Source organism: Microtus pennsylvanicus, chromosome 20, assembly GCF_037038515.1.
Source record: "Microtus pennsylvanicus isolate mMicPen1 chromosome 20, mMicPen1.hap1, whole genome shotgun sequence".
In the NCBI taxonomy this organism is placed as follows: Eukaryota; Metazoa; Chordata; class Mammalia; order Rodentia; family Cricetidae; genus Microtus; species Microtus pennsylvanicus.
In genome coordinates this window covers 24,086,798-24,108,722 of record NC_134598.1, presented here as the reverse complement: position 1 = coordinate 24,108,722, position 21,925 = coordinate 24,086,798, and the positions used below count along the sequence as shown (strand labels likewise).

At 33.3% G+C, this 21,925-nt stretch overlaps 1 protein-coding gene across 5 annotated transcripts in view; it reads left to right on the top strand.

Annotated features, from left to right (window-relative positions):
* Mgat4c (MGAT4 family member C) overlaps positions 1–21,925 on the top strand; it is a 481,385-nt gene that overhangs the window by 160,562 nt on the left and 298,898 nt on the right. The gene's annotated exons all lie outside the window — the stretch shown is intronic.

The following is a 21,925-nucleotide window of genomic DNA, read 5'->3' as shown; positions in this document are numbered from 1 at the left end:
GCAATTCTAGAACTCTGTACTTTATATCCTACAAAAATAGTAAGGTGACTCATATTCAAAGAGGTCAATTCTGTTAGCAGCAAGAAATATTTCTTTAATTAGTTTCATTGTTGAAGATATAGAAGCAAAAAAAAATCCATGCAATTTTATGCTTTGAAGAATAATATGAAAAGAGCATCCAGAATGTTTCTTTATAAAGCAGTTTAATATTTCAGGTACAGTTGTCATTCACTGACACTTTCATAAAAGAAATTTTCCTCTCTGGCAATATTCTCAGAACCCGTGTTTCTAGGTGAGAATTAATTGGTAGCCTGGGTAGTTTTTCACATTAATATCACTTTTTTTAATTTGGTTCAGAATAGTGTGTATTTCCATTCTATCAAAAGAGTATATTTTTTTTTACTCTCTAAAACTTATGTTTCCAAATATTATCAAGATAAGTATTCAGTTCATTGTACCATTTTAATGGGAGAAACTACTCCTAAAAACCCTAAGCAAACAATTTGAAAACATATGGTAATCAAAAGCTCATAATCGGGTGTTATGATAGCAGTCTGTTATATGAAGGGTTTTGTGATTTGAATGTTGCTTCTCATCTAATCTGGCAAAAAATAAAAATAAAAAAATACTATCAAGTAAGCACGTTATTTAGAATAGACACAGCCTGTGGTTATTTAAAATTATTCAGCCTATATTGAAACGGAGATACGTTCTAGTTGAAATAAATGTTTCGTGGTGCAGCATCTTCATGAGGTTATCAAATTACCATTTCATACCATTTCAGAAAAAAATTACTGCATTTTAGCATTGTCACAGCATCTGCTGTAGAAAGCAGATTCATATTTAATGAGTTTCACAATGCAGTCCCCTGTCAGTGAGCTGCACTACTCTTTAGACGAGAACATAAATCATTATTTTATATCAATTCTCATTTTAATGTGCCAAATATTAGATATTGGAAGGGATGTTGTGAAAAATATATTTGTACAATGAAGGTTTAAAACCTAGAGTAGTCTTAGGCATTCCTTAGAAAAGTGATGTTTTCTTTCTGGGGCCAAGTCATACTATGGATCTAAAATTTTGGAAACTCGAGTGAAGAAAGTTGGCAGATAGAAAATGAGATTAAGCAAGTATAAAGCAACGACTATCACTTCTTAAAAGGGTCACATGTGAGTATAAAGTTTATAAATATGTCATTGTCATTTCTAATGGTAGTGGATCTACATTAGAATAAGAACTGAGTGTTCTCATGGCACGTTTTTATAGTTTAGAAAGTAAACCTTTCTCTTTAAATATATTTTGAGCTTTGTCGCCCCTTTATCATAACTACCTAAATGTAAGTGGATTGATTTGTACCATTACTGTGTTTCTTATAACTTCATATATACTGTACTTGGTTTTAGTAACTACATTGTGTATAAACACACACACATTTATATGCATATATACACACACTGCGTATGCCTACAAACGTATGTAGGCATATGCATATGTGGATATTGTGTGTCTATATAGTTTATATATATTATATAACTATATTATATATAAAATTATATAGTGTGAGTGTGTGTACGTGTGTGGGGGTGTATGTGTTAGATAAAGTGTCAAAACTTCTAGGTATATGACTTACTATAGTACACTAAGAACTACTTGAAAAAATAGTTACTCATGGATGTATTTGTTGATGTATTTTAACAAATTCTTTTGGTGGTATGAGGATTTCAATTTTTGATGAATTTTCAAGTCAAATGCATCCCCCTCACCCTGATGATATTTGGAGCACTGGTTTTTAGGCCTCATTTGGAGAACTATAATTAGTGAAAATTCCTCTCGGGCACCAACAATAATTTAAATGTCATATATTCATGTATTGCTTCAGTTTTTCAGCAACACAAATTAAAAATGTAGACCTCCTAAATGCAAGTTCTGTGCTCTTCACGCATAGCTTGTTGTAACATCTGAGTACAAATGACAGCCCTTCTTGCAGTCGTGAGAAAGCTCTTCTGGGGCTTTTGAACCTGTTCCCCTCTTGAGCATTTACTAGCTCAGGAGGGCAACAGGTTCAAAACAAGTAGCAAAAATTTTAATTTCTTAGTATTTTGAGGTATTAAGATGCCTGTTTTTTTTTTTTACTAAGTCTTCAAACTTAAACAACTCAGGCAGTTACAATAACCTCAAAGATATGTATCTGGAACAATCCTGGATTATTTAAGAAATCCCCATTTATTGGACATGGCATTTCTCTTTGGAGTCAATAGTGGCTACTCAATACAAGAAAAAAAAAGCCACAAAAAACATATGGATATCATCTGGCTGTCTGGTGATCTTAAATTATAGGTAAGAGTACAGACAACTTTTAATCAATTTTAATTTTTCCTCAAATGTTAATATGTTAACAATTCACATCATCCAATAGTTCTACATATTTTTTGGAATAAGAGTAGAGGTCCCGGGTTCAATAGCCAGCACCCACATGGCAGCTCACAACTGTCTGTAACTCCAAGATCTGATACCTTCAAACATACATGCATGTAGGCAAAAGACAAGTGCACAGTACACATAAAATAAAATAAATTATTTAAAAATAGAACTTTTATGCTTTAAATTTTTACCATCTCATAACTCTTATTATTGCTGTTTCTAAAATTTTATTTGTTTCATGTTTTCTTCTTCTTCAAACCTTTGTACTTATAAGTAAATAGTTTATTAAACTATTATATCAATTCATTTTTTATGCTAACAAATTTCAGCACATTTAGGGACTTGAAAGAGTCTTCAGAAGACCATATTTTTAGGAAGAGATTATATTAATTCATGAGGGCAAAAGGAAACACTCTTGAGTATCTTAAGTTCAATACCCCATAATTATTGCTGCATACATCTACATATTATACATAGATATATCTAGATAATTTTATAATATATAGAGATATACAGATATATATATAGAGAGAAAGAGATATACAAAAATACATGATCAAATTATTTGGCTTCTTATTGGCCACTTAATTCATAAGGAACCCAAGATTTCATTATTCTATATCTACAAATCATTTTATCTTCATCAATAATAGTCAGTTTTATTGCTTCCCTTAGTCACTTTCTTGAATAACAAAGGCTCCAATATGTCCTGTGTTTGTCCTTGACTTATAATTACTTGCAAAGATCATTTTCTTGCCCAGACTTGTCTCTTGACATTCTGTTTTTCAATTGCCAGTTTGACAGGATGATGTGCAGAAGAAAAAAATGCTTTGTAGTAGACATAGTTAGGTGTTTAAAAGCCTACTAATCAGTGTTGTGGCATTAGATATATAGTATAATAAGTCTGTGAATCAGTTTGCCTAAATGTATATAGTAGCAAAGCCATAATTGCTTAGCAAAATGTTGAGGAGGTTAAGATTATAATGAATGCTTGCAACGGTGGATCACAAATGATTTCATCACCCAGAAACATTTGTCACTACCTTCTCGAAACCTTTTCATGGTGGTCACACTGTGCAAGAGAAACATGCTATTTTATAGATTTTTTTTTAAGCTAAACAAACATAATAACATACTCAAATACACAAGATCACATCAGACTACAGTGTCAACTCCACTTGTTGACTTGAATGACCTCCCTAATTCCAGACATCTGGTCAACCTTTATTTTGAGCATTTCTCTGGAAAATTTAATATTTAGATCAGTGGACTGAGAAAAGCAGCTTGGCTTTCTTAATGCGATTAAAACTGATTAAGTCAGCTGGGGTTTGAGTAGGACACAATATCCTGTCTTAGAAAGGGAGATTTTCTCCAACCTGAATGTCTTTGCTCTAGGGGAGTGATGTTTTTGACTTTAAAGCAGAGCTGACACATTAGCTTCTCTTGGGTCCTCCACCTTCCAGATCTTGCAACATAGGTTTTAATTCAGTGCAGTAAATAGGGTTCCAAATTAGTTTACTTCTCTGGAAAATCCCAAATTCTATAAATATTGAAACATGCCTTCCCTAATGTTCCTGGCCTAATTACAGTGCAATGCTTAACTAGAAAGAAATAGATGCATATACAGTAAAATGAATTCATTGGCACCCATCTGAATGGGTGCTCTAAAATGGTCCTATAATTTAAAATATTAGTCAGAACCTAATATGAATTAGGTAAAACTTATAAATCTATTTCTCAGGCACTATATTAATCATTTTGAATTCTTATTAAGTATATGGCAGATTTTTATGAATTGCCTACTATACAATTTTGTTCAGATATTTTAGTAGTTTTGAATTTCATTTTAAAAATTCTATTATTTTGTTTAGTGATAGGATTGGACTATAAAATCCTTGCCCCTTCAAGGCTAAAACTGTTAATGGCTTAAGTTTGGTAACACACTATTAAGAGGCAGTGAAACTCTTCAAGTGGGATATGGGTGTGATAAATGGATTAAGGGAGACCAGTCTTAAAAGATAAGCATTCTCTTTAGTCTTTTTCTGTCTTTCTGCTTTTTGCCCAACATGAGTTGAGCTGCTCTGTAACAACATACCTGTATGTCCTGGTTATTTGCTTGACCACAACCCAGACATACAGAGCCGTCTAACCTTGGCTAAGACCACTGCAACCATGAGTTAAAATAAAATTTCCACTCACATATTCATTGATTTTTTTTCACACATTTTCCTTAGTGATGAAAAGAAGGACACCTTTTAATTTCATTGATGTCATCAAAGTCTTATAGAGTGTTTTAAAGTAGGGATTGTAGCTAAATTGGTGGAGTGTTTGTCTAACAGGCACTGAAGCCTGGGTTAGTTTTCTGTTTCTATAAAAATTACCAGATGTGATAACATGTCTATAATTCCAGGACAAGGGTAGTAGAAACAACAGAATCATCAGTTCGGCGTTTTCTCTTGCTACACTGGGAACTTGCAATCAACCGGGGCACTAGAGATTATCTTTAAAATTACAATTAGGATTGAAATTGTTTTTCAAAGTTGGGGCAAGAATGTAGAATTCCAAGGCTGTAAATTTACAAAGGAAGCCATGCATGCATTTGCATCTTTGGGTGCTGTATGGTAATTTTTCTGTAATGTTACAAGAGGATTAACTGCCTGGATTTGCAGGAGTTATTTACGACCACCCAAAACCCTGTTGAAGGAGGTTTTTTTTATGGTTTATTATGTCACTTTGAAAATTCTCTTTCTGGCAAGCTCACAAGGAAGTAACTTAGATTGTATGATGACTAATTATATCACTTGTATCCAGCAATTATTTCCAATTTGTTGATCTTAGTATGTGAGGATGAAGTAGCTCAATCATATGTTAAACCTTTTGAATTACATCGATGCCTGCATTTAGTAAACTAAGGGTTTTAATACCTTAATATGTAACATTTGTAAATCAGGCAGAAGAATGTGTAATACTGTATTAAAGGAGAAATGTGTATGATTAACTTAAGCACAACTGTAAGTTTACCTAAATTACCAATTTATTGAAAATGACAATAATATTTATATGTAAAAATTAATACTTATTAAACATATTTCATGTGTTTTCGTTGAGTTAAAATGAGTCATCTACTTTATGCATAAATACATTTACTTCTGCTTAATGATACTTGTTTAAATTAATATGGTAAAAATGCTTCCAGATCAAGATGATTGCTGTGACATAGACACATAAATGGGAATTTTTTAGACTCATAATTTGCATCATATTTCATTTTTTAATTTGCTTTATTTTCACAAATGTTACACTAATTGAACACATCTTTGCCAGTCCAGGCGATGCAAAATTGTCTATAAGCTAGTGACGCCTCAAGTGGACAGGAAATTCAAAGAAAGTTGAGTAACAAACTCATTGACATTTTAAAGAAGGGTAAATACAAGTTTGACACTGGAGTCTTCACCGTTCTTGCAGGAATGACATTGCATAATTTTTGTTGATACTAGTTTGATTATTTTACTCTGAAACATTTATTTAACAAAAGTAGGCAGTGGGAAATGTTAGCAGTTGAGATTTATTGAACGAAAATTAGTGTGTTCCCCTTTTGTCAGACACTTTCATGATTATAACATCTTGAAAGATTATTTAGCTTTTCTCAAGCATGTTATTCAATACTGTACATTAATGAGAAAGGATAAATAAGCATATACATTATAAAACTATTATATATATAATATTTGGAATTTCTATTTCCACATGGGCAATGTGAGAATAAAATTAAGTTAGATGCATACTGTGAAAAGTGACTGCAATGTAGGAGTCATTCTATAATTGTGACTCGTTTCTCATTAGTCTGTTACTTGCTCGAGCTGATAAGACAAATCTCATTACATGTAAATCTGCATAAGCAGAACCATTGGGAAGTTAAGTATAAAAAAATATAATGACGAACTGAAAATGAGATAAGAATGCACTATAAATTGCTTATTAAAATTATCTCCTAAAATATGACATGCCAATTAAAGACCAAGTTGTTGTCCAGTAAAGGCAGACCATAATGGCATCTTATCCTGATGATGTTCAAAGTAAAGTCATCAAATCTGTACTGCTGCTTTAGTGTAAACAATAAATTAGCTTCTTAGCTCTCAAGTATCTTGGTAAACACATTATTCCACCATATAAACTCACTTTCTAATCCTTACAATAACCAAGAGTATCATAATAATGCACAGGACCGTGACGGTTCAGAAAATGTAATGCGATCATCAGGAGTTACTCCCTGAATTACCTTCTGCATTTAATTAACCAGAGACGTTCCTGTCCTTTCATTCTCTAGCATGGCCAGAGTCTTAGAAAAATTACTAGTAACTTTCAAATTCTCTATGCTTTAATACCTATTGCTGTTCTATTTTGTCATTTGTTAAAATAAAAACAAAAGAAAATGAAAATAATATATTGGCCCGGAAAAATGGCTTTAGCTGGTCAAGTTTAATCCAGCCCTTCCAGAAAACTGAAAGTTTGAGTTTTATTCATGGAAGCCATGTTGCAGATCATCTTTGCATGCACACATATGCACTTCCCCATACATGTGCAAGGTAAACAAACAAATGGAAAAACATTAAATATTTTATAACAGTTTTTCTTAGATAGAATTCCTATATTTGAGTTATCTCATGAGTTAACACGGTTAAGTGCCTATTGAAAATAATGTGTGTATGAATCTTTATGTATTTTGTTGTCAGGACAAAATATATCTCTATTTTAAAGAAAATTTATTTGGAGCCAAATATGAATGAACCACAATGGCTAGGAAGATGGATTGAAATTATTCTGAATGGCCTGCTCTTTATAAGAGGTCTTAAGAACATTTATGACCATAGAACTAAGAGAGACATAAATCCATACACTGACCAAATAAACAGGTAGGGGAACAGAAAAATGGGAAGCAGCAAGGCAAGGGTATCTTTATGTTTCACAATTATAGTATAAAAAGTTAAATTTAATGTCCTTCTAAACTTACTTTGTTGGTTACCTTAACAGTGATAAAAATGTTACCTGAGATACAGAAATAATAAATGATAGCTCAAGATAATTTAGGCTCCTCTGTTCAACATTTAATTTCTTCTAAATTCTGATGTAAAATCTAGGTGAGGTAACATTCTATAACGTCTATACTATATGGTTTATTTTCAAAATATATCCTTTATATTCTGATAACATGTAATTAATTATCTCTGCTACTTATCATTGGCATGTCTCTGTGAATATAATCTGTCATGTTTTTTCTAAGTTACTGTCATTTGTAGTAAGAAACACTTTACATAAGTCAATCAAATATTCTAGTGACTAAATATTACCTTATTCCTAATTTGTAAACATATTAAAGTATCTGTTGGGCCTTAGATGGCATTGTAAGGAACTTGGTTCAAGTCTTTCATTTTCTAATTAGATATTTCCATAGGATTAAATATCTGGTTTCTCTACCTGCAAGACATCTTTTAAACTTCATTAACCCTTATTCAAATCCTCTATAAATCCAGTGTTTATCAGAAAACACGTTTTTTTTTTAAATTTTAAAGTCCAACCTGTTATCATAAGCTAAAGAACAGTATCTGGAACCTGACAATAGTACCTTGTCTTTAAAGACACCACCTACTTTGAGTCATTGAATACCATGACATGAATACCTGAAAGCTTTAATTGAGTTTGCTAGGTTTCATCATGCTGAAAGGTATTCATCGCATGTTACGGGAGAAGAAAAGGAATCTCATCTAGTGGTAAACCCTGTGAGCTATAATAATGACCAATCCTGGCAAGACATGATCACTGGTGTGACAGTGTCACAAATGTCATAGGAGATGGGTGTGTGTAGAATGAATGGTTGATTTATGTTGGGAAATTCTGCAGTCAGTCATTTAATCTCTGCACCTTGAGCATTTATGGCTCTCTCTTTTAATCATCATCCACTTCAAAATAAACGTCTCTGATAAGAGTTGGCAAATGAACTAATCTATATTATAAGTTATTGAATGTTGCTTTAATACTACCCCTCTTTAGCAGATTGATAAGTTCTTTCAGGCCTGTGACATATGTAGTCACAAGATTGGGACCACAATGTTGATGCCAGGTATGGGTTTCAACTTGTTGAGAAGAACTTCAAGCCAATCAGCATTCATACCCCATGTGCATCATCTCCCATGTCTCAGTATCAATGCAGAGATTTTAAAAGTTGGAGGTAGTAAGAAACATAAGTGTAATAGTGTTTTCATGGATAGAGCAATCAGTTACATACAAACTCACAATAGTTTCACAGCAAACATGAGACAAGTAAAAGCTAAAATCAGACAAATTCCAAAATGGAGAAGGGGAAAGGGAACATAGCCCTTCCACTTGCAAATAAAATGTTGGCAGTTGGTAGCTGCTGGGAAAGGGAGAGTATGATCTTTAAGGAACTGACGACAATTGGGTTTACAACACACCGGTAGATGGGAATATATTTAAGAGTATATGGAAAACATCAATTGTATCAATTGTACTTTTTTTGAATCTAAGAAACTAAAACCAAAACTAGACACAGAGCTGTGGGAGAAGGCAAAGTGGGGTGGTCCTGGGAGGGGATGAGGGAAGGTGAACATTTTCAAAATGTATAAAATTCTCACAGAAGTAATAAAAGTGTGGGAAAATATCAAATAATATTAACAAACACTTTAACACAAAGTTAAGTAAATATTTAATACACAGAACATTGGTTATTTTCATTTACTATCGGACATACTTCTGAACCTTGTCCGACAAATTACAAGATAAGAATGGCCCACCACTGAAGAGCAAAAATATGGGGGGGAAAGTCTCTAAGGTAAACATTTAAACTCAAAAGTGTTAAAGTTTAAACATACATTTGGCTCTCTGCAAGGTCCTACCTGTGAGTAAAGGAAAGGGCAATCTCTAAACAAGTGAATCCCTTAACCAAATATGGCTTTAATGACCACAGGCAATGCCTTGCATCACACTGGGAAGCAAATTGGCAGTCATTGGAGACTGCTGCGAAATGGTGTGATATTCCCTGAGGCTAAAACCAATCAGCAGCCAAGCCATTCTGTACCCCACGAAGGCTATAAGTGGTTTCCAAGGGCAACCTCTTTAGAACACATTTGAATAATCTAATTTGGAGTTTCACATGTGGGGCAAATGATGGGTTCATCACAGACTAACTGGTCCCATTCCTTACAATGGGAAAGGATCACTCTCATATTTTATATAGTTTGTAACGTGTATTTTTTTAAAATCAGTGTTGCTCGATGCTGTTTAACATGTCTCATAAACAAAATCTCTTTTATGATTAGTTTTAAGACAGCGTATCCTGTTATCATGAAGCCCAGGCTATTCTTAAATTTGCAATGTAGACAAAGATGATCTTGAACTTCTGGCCCTTATGTCTCTATCTCCTGTGTGCTAGGGTTAAGTATGTAGCAGCGTGTGTTAAGCATTTCTGGAGATCAAACCCAGGTCGTCTTGGGTGCTAGACAACCACTAAACTAAACCCCAGCCCACAAAAGCTTTTCAGAATTCTGAGGATGAATTGACTTTTCTGACTAGTTAAAATCTGTTCCCTTCTAAAAACACAAGAGCATACCTTTATCTTGTAGTTCTGTGCAATAAAAATCCACAAACTCATTTATTGTTCGCGTTTGCGATATGACTTTTTGCATCTACATTAGAAGCAAGTATAGAAAACATATTGGAACCTCTTCCTGTTGTAGCCAATAGATCTGGTTCTGTCCAAGCAGAGGACCCAGGTTCAGTTCCCAGCACCTAAGCTGTGACTCACAACTGCCCATAAGTCTAGCTCCAGGGGATCCCATGCTCTTTTCTCGCATTTGCTAGTACTGAGTTCACACATGATCCACTTCTATGCATGCAATCATGGTCTTTGATTGTGTGAACAAGTGCTCTTTACCAACTAGCTGTTTCTCTACCCATAAGGATGTGTGCATTTTGAATTAATGTGTTCTGAAAAGAAGTACTATGTTCTAATTGCAAATACCTCACTTTAAAAAATAAATAGGATAACTGTTAAAAAAGGGAAAGGAAAAATGTAAGGTCTAATGCGTACAGTGTGTATCTAGAGGGGAAAAAAGTAACCAGCCATATTTGTGTTGGTGCTCACTCTTCACACTAGTGATACCCTCATGACTAAGTGCTTACTATTCTTCTAAAGTTATAGTACTATTCATCTATAGAATTGCAATCATTTAATTGCAAGAGGGGAGATGATCTTCTCCAAATACAGAATACAAGCTAGAAGTCATTTCATGGAGCCATTTGCAATTTCATCACAGTTCTTGGCCTTTTGGATCATAGTTAAGAAAAGCCTCTAAAATGAGGAGTAGAAGAAAAGGCTTCCCTCCGGATACCTAATTAATAAGTTATGGTCATCATTTATTCACATTATGTGTCGATAATTATTAATGTACATCTTCTGGATTATTGCAATTATTAATGTACATTTTCTGGATAAGTGCTGTCCTAGCGTGAACCTTAGCAGAATCTCCATTTTGCTTGATTTTTATTTCTATAATGATTCAGGGAATCTTATTAAGTATCTATTAGCTACTTGTATTTTCTGCTTGAAGAAGTACCTCCATAAATCCTTTCACCATTTACTTTAAATTTGGCTTACATGCCACAACAGTTGTTTTGCATGATACACAGTCTTTCCTTGCAGTCATGCAGTTTATGAATGTCTTCTACTTTTCTGTTGTATGTCTTTTCATTTTCCTGGTGTGTCATCTAAAGAACAAGACTAGAATTTTGATGAACAACCATTTCTTACATTTCCTTTCTTTATTTCCTTATGCCTTTTGTTGTTACACTGAAAACAATGCATCATTACCTGCCTAGAAGAATTGATCATTTTTATACTTATTCCCCAATTTTAGTATCTTTATGTCTCAGTCTGTTTTCTATTTTAAATATTTTTTAATGTTTTTTTTAATACAGTGTGGAGTTGTAAGTACATGTTTTCACACAGATACCTAATTGCTTCACCTTTGAAAGAGGATGTCAGAGGAGTATGGCAGCAGGAAAAGAGAGAGTAATGAGGGTATCTGTGAGTAGGAAGCTGTCAAAGGATAAAAACAAACATAAGAAATATGTTTTCTTGTTTAATTATTCCTGAATCTTCAACAGAAATCATTGTTATCATAAATTGAAAGGCTTATATGGAAGTTTCAATTAAATTTACTTTTCTACCACCTATTTAATGAAAATACCATAACCTCTTGATCACAGTACCTCTGATGGCTTCCAGAAGATATGCAGAGTATCTTCTTAGTCTTTGTTTTATCTTATTATTTTATATTTTATTTTATTGTTATATTTTAGAAACTTGCTTTTTCCCCCTAATGATAGCCAGAAAGGAGTGGGTCCAGATCGGTGAAATATGGGGAGAAACTGGGAAAAGCAGGGTGAGAGGAAACCATGATAAGTTTATAGTATGTGAGAAAATAATCTATTTTCAATAAGCAGAATAAATAAATAAATAATGTTTTAGATGAACTTGCTTTATGCCATTTCTATATTAATTTAGTAATTTGTCAGCCATTTCCAGAAATCAAATTTCTAAATAATATTTTGAAAATAATTTATTAAAATAATTGTTTATCTTTACAGGTATTTCACAATTTTGAGCCCTTCTTAGGTAATGTAAATCAAATGGTGTCCCAGCATCTATATTTTAGCCTCTTAAAGCAGCTTTCTTCTCTTGATGGTTTGCTGTATAATTCTTATACTTTTTCTGAAATGTATTTATTAGTTTTTTATTTATATGGATATGTTCCTTTAATGTTATCTTTGATTGATCTATGTTCATGTGCAAGGTCATAAATTTTCCTGAATACCAGATGATCTTGTATCTTACAACCTCTATTTAAGAGTTACTATATTTTCCTATGTGTTCAGTGGGAGTAATTCTATTTGGCAGATCTTATCCCCTGAGAATATAATTTTATTCTTCTTATCCCTCTGGACCCTGTTCACATTTATTTTCACTAATTTTCTTTTACTGATGTATCTATTTCTTCTATTATGCCTTCAGCACCTGAGATTTTCTCTTCCATCTCTTGTATTCTCTTGGTGATTTTTTTATCCGAGGTGCCTTCTAATGTACCTATATTTTTCTTTTCCAGAATATCATCAGTTTGTGTTCCCTTTATTGCTTCTACTTCAATGCTCAGATCTTGAATAGTTTTATTCATTGTGGAGACTGACTTGACCCTCTGCATATATGTCACAATTATTTAGCTTGGTCTTTTGTGAGATTAATAACAGTGGGAGCCTGGACTGTCTCTGAATCTCTTGCTTGTTTTTAGAACCCTTATCCTCATACTGGGTTGCCTCATCCAGCCTTCAAATTGATATGCCTTGTTTGATTTATAACCATGGAAGGCCTTCCCTCCTCTGAATAGAAATGGATGAGGAGTGGATGCAGGTGTAGGCAGAGGATAAATGGAGAGAGAAGTAATGAGAGAGGAGGGAGGAAAATAGTAGTCAGGTTCTTAAATAAATAAATAAAATATTTGAAAATAATAATTTTCATCCTACCAGGAATGAGGTGATTTCTTTTACTTCATTTAAAACTTCAGCTATGATTAATGGTGTTCAGAATTTAAAAATGAATTTAGATACCTAATGGAAATCCTTAGAGGAAGATTATATAAAACATTGTCTATTTTTAAGCTTTCTTTTTTTGCAATTTAGATGTAATTTCTACTTTTATTTTGAATAGAAACCTCCTGGCAGAAACATGGTTGTCAAATATTTTTTCCCATCTCATTGACTGATTTTTAAAACACAAAATATTTCCTTTTATGTATGAAGACTTTATGTTGAATTTTATTTTGATATTACATTTTGTCTTTCTCTGAATTTTAACTTTACGTCTTGAGTTCAAGACTTAATTCTTTTAGGGTAGATTTTTATGTATGCTGTGAAAAAAAAAGGCTTAGTTCTTTTGATTGTGAATGTCTTGTTACCCAGCACCATTTGTTAGAACATTTCATTTTTAGTGTATACTCTTGATATTCTTAATAAAGATCAGATTATTCTATATGTGTGGTGATCACTGATTCTGATATAATAATCTAATATATAAAAAAAATAATAAAAATAAAAGTACAGTAAAAGCATTCTATTCCAAAGGGATAGCATTGGATATCCATCGCTGATAAGGAATTTTTTTATCCATTCCCTTATTGAAGGACATTTTATTTGGATTAGCTGTCATCATTTTAATGTTCTTTACAACCAACTTTATTTTACTCATAATCAATTTGTCAGTCTTTCTTCAGTAACAACAGTGTCTTGTGCTTTCTGTATAAAATGCCCCAAAGGCATATATTGAATATAACATAATAAGACAGTTGGTTCACATGTGGGATCATTTGCCAGTAATTAGAACAATGGTGTTCTAACTTCACATTTACTCTATAGCTGAGCTTCATTGTAGGGCATTGGTCCCTAGAAGCATGACTTGGAAGAGCATATTCTGCTCCAGTCACTATCTTACTTCTTAATCTTGTGACCTGCTTTGCTCTGACACAGATCTCTATCAGCAAGTCATTCTGCCTTGCTTCAGGTACAAAGAGATGGTGTCAGCTGACTACTATTTCTGAAAACAAGTGTTAAAGTCTTTAGGCTTATCTTCCTATGTATTTTGAAGAGCAACAGAATTCTGGGTGCTGGTTTGTTTTGGTCTCTAATCATGAGTTTGTTTCCCTACCTATTGCGTCTTGTGCTTTCCTATGCCATCTCCTAGATAGAAGCACTCTTGTCTTAAAGTCATTTGCACACCATTTGCACAGGATATAGTTTTTCAGATAAAATTATCTATAGACTCATTAAAGTCTTCTATGAAATGCAAGGGGCTCTGCTGTTAAGAAAACCTTTCTATCGCTGGTGAGAGCTTGCTGACAAATCTGGTGGGTCTTTTTGCCTTTTTCTGAGCAATCATCAGTGATGTATGCTCTGTAGATATTCTTAATAGGAGAAGCCAGATTATCAAATAAGACAGAAAATAGATTTGACATGTCTATGCTTGGAATTTTCTGGAAAATACTTTAAAGTCCTAATATAAAATCAAATCCATTTTTCTATACATTGGCGCAAATAATCTAAATATTGTATATTTCCCCTTGGGTCAAAAAATGCTGCATTAATTTGTAAGTGACATGGCTCTCAAGTCCTAAAAGTCTAATTTATCAATGCTTAATGCTTTGGATTCTTTTCTCAGTGGTAACTTGGTTTTGCTAATGACATAAATCATGCACAAAGAAATTAAGCAATTTAAAATCAATTACAAGGAAGAACACATTTTGAATTAAAAGTAATTGTAATTAACTAAATCCTTAGCACTTTTAGCCATCTGGATTTTATTGAAAATATTTACATTTCAGTAGTCTCTGAATTTTATAAAGCTGGGCATTGTGTGCTTAAAATTATAAACATTTTATATTTATTACAACATTATAAATTCTTGAGATGAGGACTGAATTTTTCTTCCTTTAAGAAAAATTATTTATACTGATTCTGTTATGTCTGTTACAGTTATTTTCAAATCTTATACTTTATGCTCTCATGAAAGAACCTTAGGGTCGCTGGTATATTTCTGGAATAAGCTATAGTTCTCTCGAAATTACTTAGAGCAATTACAAGATTCATAAAATATTTAAAGGAATACAATGAAAATTTTATAAATGACTGACTGGTGACCTCAATTACACAAAGCCTAGCTAAGAAGTGTTTTCCATGATGATATTTACATTTAAATGAAATTTAAATGGAATATTTGTGTATTTGTTTTGTTGTTTTCCATGCATCAACCTGCTTACAAATTTTAAAAGCTTGATTATCTACTTGTTGAATAAGACAAATTGTAATGAACAGCCAACAAAGATAAATTTTTATCTTTCATAAAAAATTTGCAACTTATTAAACTTAAGGACAAATAATTTTAGGTATTATACTCCCATACCTCCACTGCACACTGCTTTGAAAAGAATGACAAAGATAATCTCAACAGTTCCTCCAGACAGAGCTCAGCTCCTTCTCTCAGCGATGCTGCTAGTAATTAATCTAATTGTTTTATTATATTCATTCATTGAAGGACTAGTACAGTATAATTAGCAAGATTAACCTACTAGTGAAAAAACAGCAAGTTCAAAAATGAGCTTAAATATCCAACTTGTCAAAACGACCAAAAGATTCTTGACATTTATGTGATAATATTGCAAACAAACATTCAGGTTCCCCCCCCCTTTTTTTTCCTTTTCAATCCATAGTCTTCATCCATTTTACCACCTAGTGAAGTAATAAATGAAAGCAAAGTGAAGTCACTAGTGTGGTAATGGAATGTGTTTTGAAGACTCACATTTTACTAGCTAACATTAAATTCTATAGCCCTGCCTCCAAGTAAGCAAGGGTAGAAGGTAGCATATAAGGATGCCCGAGGTGAAGTACCCACTGATGTCGTTGAGGCATCTTGTTACACACAGAGGTAAATAAAATGAAAATCTTCAAGACCTCACAAATATAAAGTTGTTTTCTGGGCACACAAAAAAGGGCTTTGTGTATTTGCCTTGCATGCATGTAGGTGGCTCTATATAAATGATTTTTAGTAAATAGAATGGGAGTATAAGTTATATAAGAGAACTACATAAGAGAAATGCATGCGTGCATGGGTCCGTGTGTGTGCATGTATGTATACCTATACATAATACATGTATCTGTACCTTTTGTATATGAGACCATAGAACTTTGTAGCTCTCTCTGAAATTCCTATGATTTATGAATGTTAAACGTGAGAATTCTGTTTATTTGTATCTGTTTATTTCGATTGCAATATACAAATAATTGAGGCATATGATGTTTGCTTGTGCCTTAAATTATAATGTAATTTAATCAAGATAATTAGCATATATTCATCATCATATACACTTACTAGGTTTTGTGTTAATAGCAATTAAAATCTAACTTTTTAGCAAGTTTCGAGTGTGAAATATTTGTTAAATATGATAATTCTAAGATATTATTTACAAAAATATGCTAAGCAAATAAATTAGTGATAGAATGACACAACAAAAACAAAAGAAAAAACTCATAATGCCACTTACTCATGGAATCTATAAACATAATGCCACTTATTCATGGGATCTATAATGTCCAAAGGCATAAAAACAGATAACAATGTCTACCACAGTCAGGAGGGAATGATGGATGAGCAAAATAAATAAATAAATACATAAAAGTACATACAAAATAATAATAATAATAATAATAATAATAATAATAATAATAATAAAAAGGACAGGCACTAGTCCAAGAATGCAAGGTTTCTGCTGTTTGGAAAGGCAGTGTTCCCCACAAAAGTTCCTGTTTTCAAAGTCTAGTTCACAGCTGCTGAATACTGCATCTGATTACTGAAAGTGATTGACAGCGGAGGACTCTGACCTGGTAGAGTGAACGTTACCTCCATTCTCCTTTTCTTCTCGCTGTGAGTGTAAATTTCCAGTTCTGCCTGAGCACGCAAAGCATGAACACCCTTCTTCCCTCAATGTGGTCATTAAATTAGGAACCTGTCATGAAAATCACTTTAATCACAGAAAATGTTTCTCATGGAGGAGGCAAGCAAAGGACATGGAATGTCGTCCTCTTCTCTGACCTGCCCTTTGACACAGCCACAGTCCCCTGTTTTCTTCAGGCTGCCTGCTTCTCTTTAAGCCTGAGATGCAGATCAAACAATTCAGTAAAACAGGCAGGCCTGCAACTTTAACTGGAAACGCCTGAGCCTCAATCTAGAGCCACTGAAAAGCCATCAGTCACCAAGAAGTAAGCCTATATATGTTCAGAGCCATGGAAAAAGTTACAAATTTCAATATAGACAAAAATATTATTACCAACCTAATCATACTTTTTCATATGTCTATGTTGCTAAACTATAACATACCATATGTAGTTAGTTGCTTTTCTTTTTTTTAAATTTATTTTTCATTCAAAAATTTACACTTTCTCCCCTCCTCCCATTCCCCTCATGCTCCCCAACTCACCCTTCCCCCTCCCCCTCCCTCCTTAAGAGAGGGCAGGGAATCCTACCCTATGGGAAGTCCCAGCCCCACCCCCCACATCCAGGCCTAGGAAGCTTTGCATCCAAATAGACTAGGGTCCCAAAAAACTAGTACATGGTCATCTCGAATATCACCATAGAATCTTCGTCCGGCTATGGATGGAGATAGAGACAGAGACCCTCATCAGAGCAAAGGACTGAGCCCCAGAAGTCCAGATGAAGAGCAGAAGGAGGGAGAAGATGAACAAGTTGCTTTTCTTGAGACGAGGTTTCTTTATGTAGACCTTCTTTTATATTTGTCCTAGAACTCTTGAGGTAGACCATGATGGCTTTGAACTCACAGAGATCTACTTGCTTCTGCCTCTCTACTGAAGGTATTACCTCACCTGGCCTTGGTCTTAATATTTCTTAATAGTAATACAGCTCATATGCTTTATACATGACTAAAAAGAATGCAATTTTCAGATATAAGCATCAGAAAATAAGTAAATGTGGTTCCCAAAGTCATCTGGCAATTCTGATTTGAAGAAAAATCAAAAGACAAGAAACTATCACAATTTTCAATGCTGTTTATTGGAGAACTGATTAAAAATGTATATATGCATATACATATTTTTCTATCTATGTATATTTCTATCTATGTATATATATGAAAAAAGTTTGATGTTAAGGTAATCTCTAAGGAGGCATCTTAGCAAACAGTAATAAAAACTAGAGTTTGATTTTATTTTTATGTGGTTTTATTTGAACGTATATTTGAATTTACAAATACTATAAAAACAAAATCACCTAAAATGATGCATTATGTAAATTTATTGAAAATTAACCTTTGGTAGTTAGAAAGAAGAACTTCAGACAGTTCTTATGTTTAAATTATTGAGCTAGAAGAAAATGAAGAACCCCTTGAAGGGTATAATTAAGGACATCAAAATGCTGAAATCAGGTTTTTTTTCTATATTTGATAAGTTCGTGACTGCAAATGTGGATAATTTTAATAATTCAAAACTCAGGAGTATAAAATGATGTGAACCTCCTGGGAGTTCAAGCACTGCAAAAGATTATGTCTACATTTCAAAGACACTGCTTTGAGCAAAATCTTTCCCAGGGGTAAGAAAATTGAAATATAGAAATGTTTTTTCTATAATGCAAGTATGCATTGCTTATAAACAAAGACATTCTGGTCTCTATGGTAATTAATTTCTTCTACAAGAGTAATCCAGTGAATTTTGTAACAAAATTGTATGACTTTGTAAATTCTTACCAGCTGGTCTCATTGGAAGGGAAAGTCAGGTAGAAAGCCATAATATTATTCTTTTTGTCAAAGGTTCTCTACCTTATTAAAATTGGATTTTGGATGTTACATTGCATGTTTGATTTTTGGATGTCATATTGTCTAAAAGAATAAGGACTACACCCATTTTAAACACTGAACCAAAACTTCTTGCTTAAATGAATAAAATTGAAGATTTATAGTTTGAATAAAATGCAGTGTAGAAGGAAGGAGCTGCTTGTTCTTCCCAGCTGCCCAGCCAGTTTATCCCTCAAATAATCACACAGAAACTGTATTCATTAAATCACTGCTTTTCCCATTAGCTCTAGCTTCTTATTAGCTAAGTCTTACGTCTTAATTTTATCCATCTCTATTAAACTATGTATCACCACTAGGCTGTGGTTTACTGGGTAAAATTTCCAGTGTCTGTCTCAAGCAGCTCCATGGCTTCTCACTCTCCACCTTCCTTCTCCCAGTATTCAGTTCAGTCTTCCCTGCCTACCTAATTTCTGCTCTATCAACATGCCAAAGCAATTTCTTTATTAACCAATAAAGGCAACACATAGACAGTAGGACTTCCAACACCAATGCATCTATTCTGGTCAGAACTATCTGTGGCAGCCTATCCATGTAAGTCTCACATACTAATTTTAATATATTATATTTTTATACTTATGAGACAAATAATAAAATTGACTAACTCTTAGACACCTTATAAGATGTCATAAATGAAATAACATTATAGAATGCAAAATAAGAAATTTATCCGTAACGTTTCCATTATCATTTAAGATTCTCATTTATATCTTACGTAACTAAAAACACCTGTAAAATGTACTATGCTCAATGACTGTTGAAAAATCATAAACATCTAGATCACCCTTGCAACCTGATAATCCTTCCTTGTTTGGATACAAACTGGTCCCCCTATAATGTTAGTCCCTATCTCCAAAGTTGAAGATTCCCCCCACCACTGTTAAACAAACCCCATCAACCACACATCTTAATTTAACCTTCATGAAGAAAGTCCTTTTTAATTCATTTATTTTCAATAGGCTTTAATTACTTCCCTCCACTCTCCCTGCTCCCTCCAACCCTTTCCATAAATGCCTTTACCCTTTGGCTCTCTCAAATTCATAACCTCCTTTTAAAAATGTTTTGTTTTATTTAAATATTAACTATTTTTAAATAAAACAAAACATGCAGAGTACTTTCAATGTGGCTTTGTATTTATATAATTGCAAAGATAATCACATGGCAATGGATAACCAATTAAGGGACTCACTCCTTGAGAAAACTGTTTTTCACTCTCTCAGCCTTCCTTAGTTGCCTGTAGTTCTTAGTCTAAGAGCAGAGTTATATGAGATTTTCCTTTTACATTACAGTATTTATCTGGGTCTTGTCCTGTTAATTTTTGTTTAGGGAGTTACTTTCCCAATACATGATTGATGAAGTATCTCTATTATCTCTAAGAAATACAGTCTACCTCATATGTCCTGGTTTTCTAGGTCTGACAAATCTTTTTACTCCCTTATATTCATTTAAAGTGGTACGATGATATCATATTTTACTTAAATAATGACAATTATAAAAATAAATTCAATCTAAAAATTTACTAATAAAAACAAACATTTATAAAGTAGTTATTTAAGAAAGCTAGCAGAAATTCTGTACAATCCATGTGTTTTGTACAACTGAACCTTGCCAAGCTTTCATCTTTTCCTCTTAATTTATTTGTTAACCTTTAAAACCAACATCCAAAATCAAAGTTAGAATCAGCAGGCTGTATGCTACTTTAGCTAGTTCTGGCCTTCTTCAAAATCACATGTGTGATAGTTCCCTGGAGACTCATTTGCAAATTAGTTTTTACTTTCAATATCTCAAAGGGCAACCATGATTAAAAAAAAAAAGAAAAGAAAAAGAAAAAAAGGGGGGAAGCTTTTTTTCCTGGTTATGTTGTTGAACACAATTGATTAAATAATTTATGTATGATATAGGTGGAGGACACAAATTGGTGACAATAATCTGAATGATCAAGATGAAATCTGAGAAATAAAATCCTTACAGGTTGTTAAAATTCACATATACTCAGAATATTTTAAAGCCCATGCTCTCATAATCAGAAAACACCTGAGAAGTTCCCTTTTCCTCTCAATGCCAAAATCTTTTTATCTGTGAAAACGGGAAATAATATCTAGGGAACAGTTGTCACTGCCTGGCCAATTAAGTATGCTCCCAAATGAAAATGGATCATCTGCAATTGAGAAGAACAAACAATGATTCTAGTAATACAGAGAAACCTTTATAAGATCATTTGACCACAACACGCAGTTATGTAAGTAGCATCAAATTTTAGAGATAACAGACAGATTAAATTGGGTCTGACATCAAGTAGAGACTACTAAGGGACAGAATGTTAATGGTGTTAACAAGAACACACACACACACACACACACACACACACAAAAGCAAAGCAAACAAAGAACAAAAAAAATCCTAAAAATATATAGTAAAATACACTAAAGAAGATTTCAAAAACATGTAGGAGAATAGTTATTTTAAAAATAATAATAGAAAACAGGGTACCAGAGATATTATATGCAAAACAAATATCAAAACAATACACTGTGTCAAAAGCTATACAATATTAGGGTATTGCATTAAATACTCCATTTCTTCAAAATATCTCAGAATAGCTTATGACAATACTAGACTTCACTAAAAGCAGGCAAGTTTATTCTCTCTCATAAGCCCATGTATATTTATCCTATTCTGTGACACCTTTAGAGATCGTGTGTGTGTGTGTGTGTGTGTGTGAATCTGTCTTTATTGTGCATCTGTAATCATTTTTTTTTTACCAGAAGCACTTCTTAAAATGCCAAGCAGGCATAGCTAAGACTAATGCTCAGCTTTGCCTGTTGTCTCTGCCCTATCCAACATGGTGGAGATATGTTTGCTGCCTCTGCGAGCCATGCTTACCACCACAGCTCTAGGGACACAGTGGGTCTAAGTTGCCACTAAGCAACTTGTAGCACTCTTGCTCACAAACCCTGTGTGCTCTGTAGCAGAACCTCCCAAAAGAGCCAGAGTGGTTCATGCTGCCACTATGAACCAGGAAATCATTT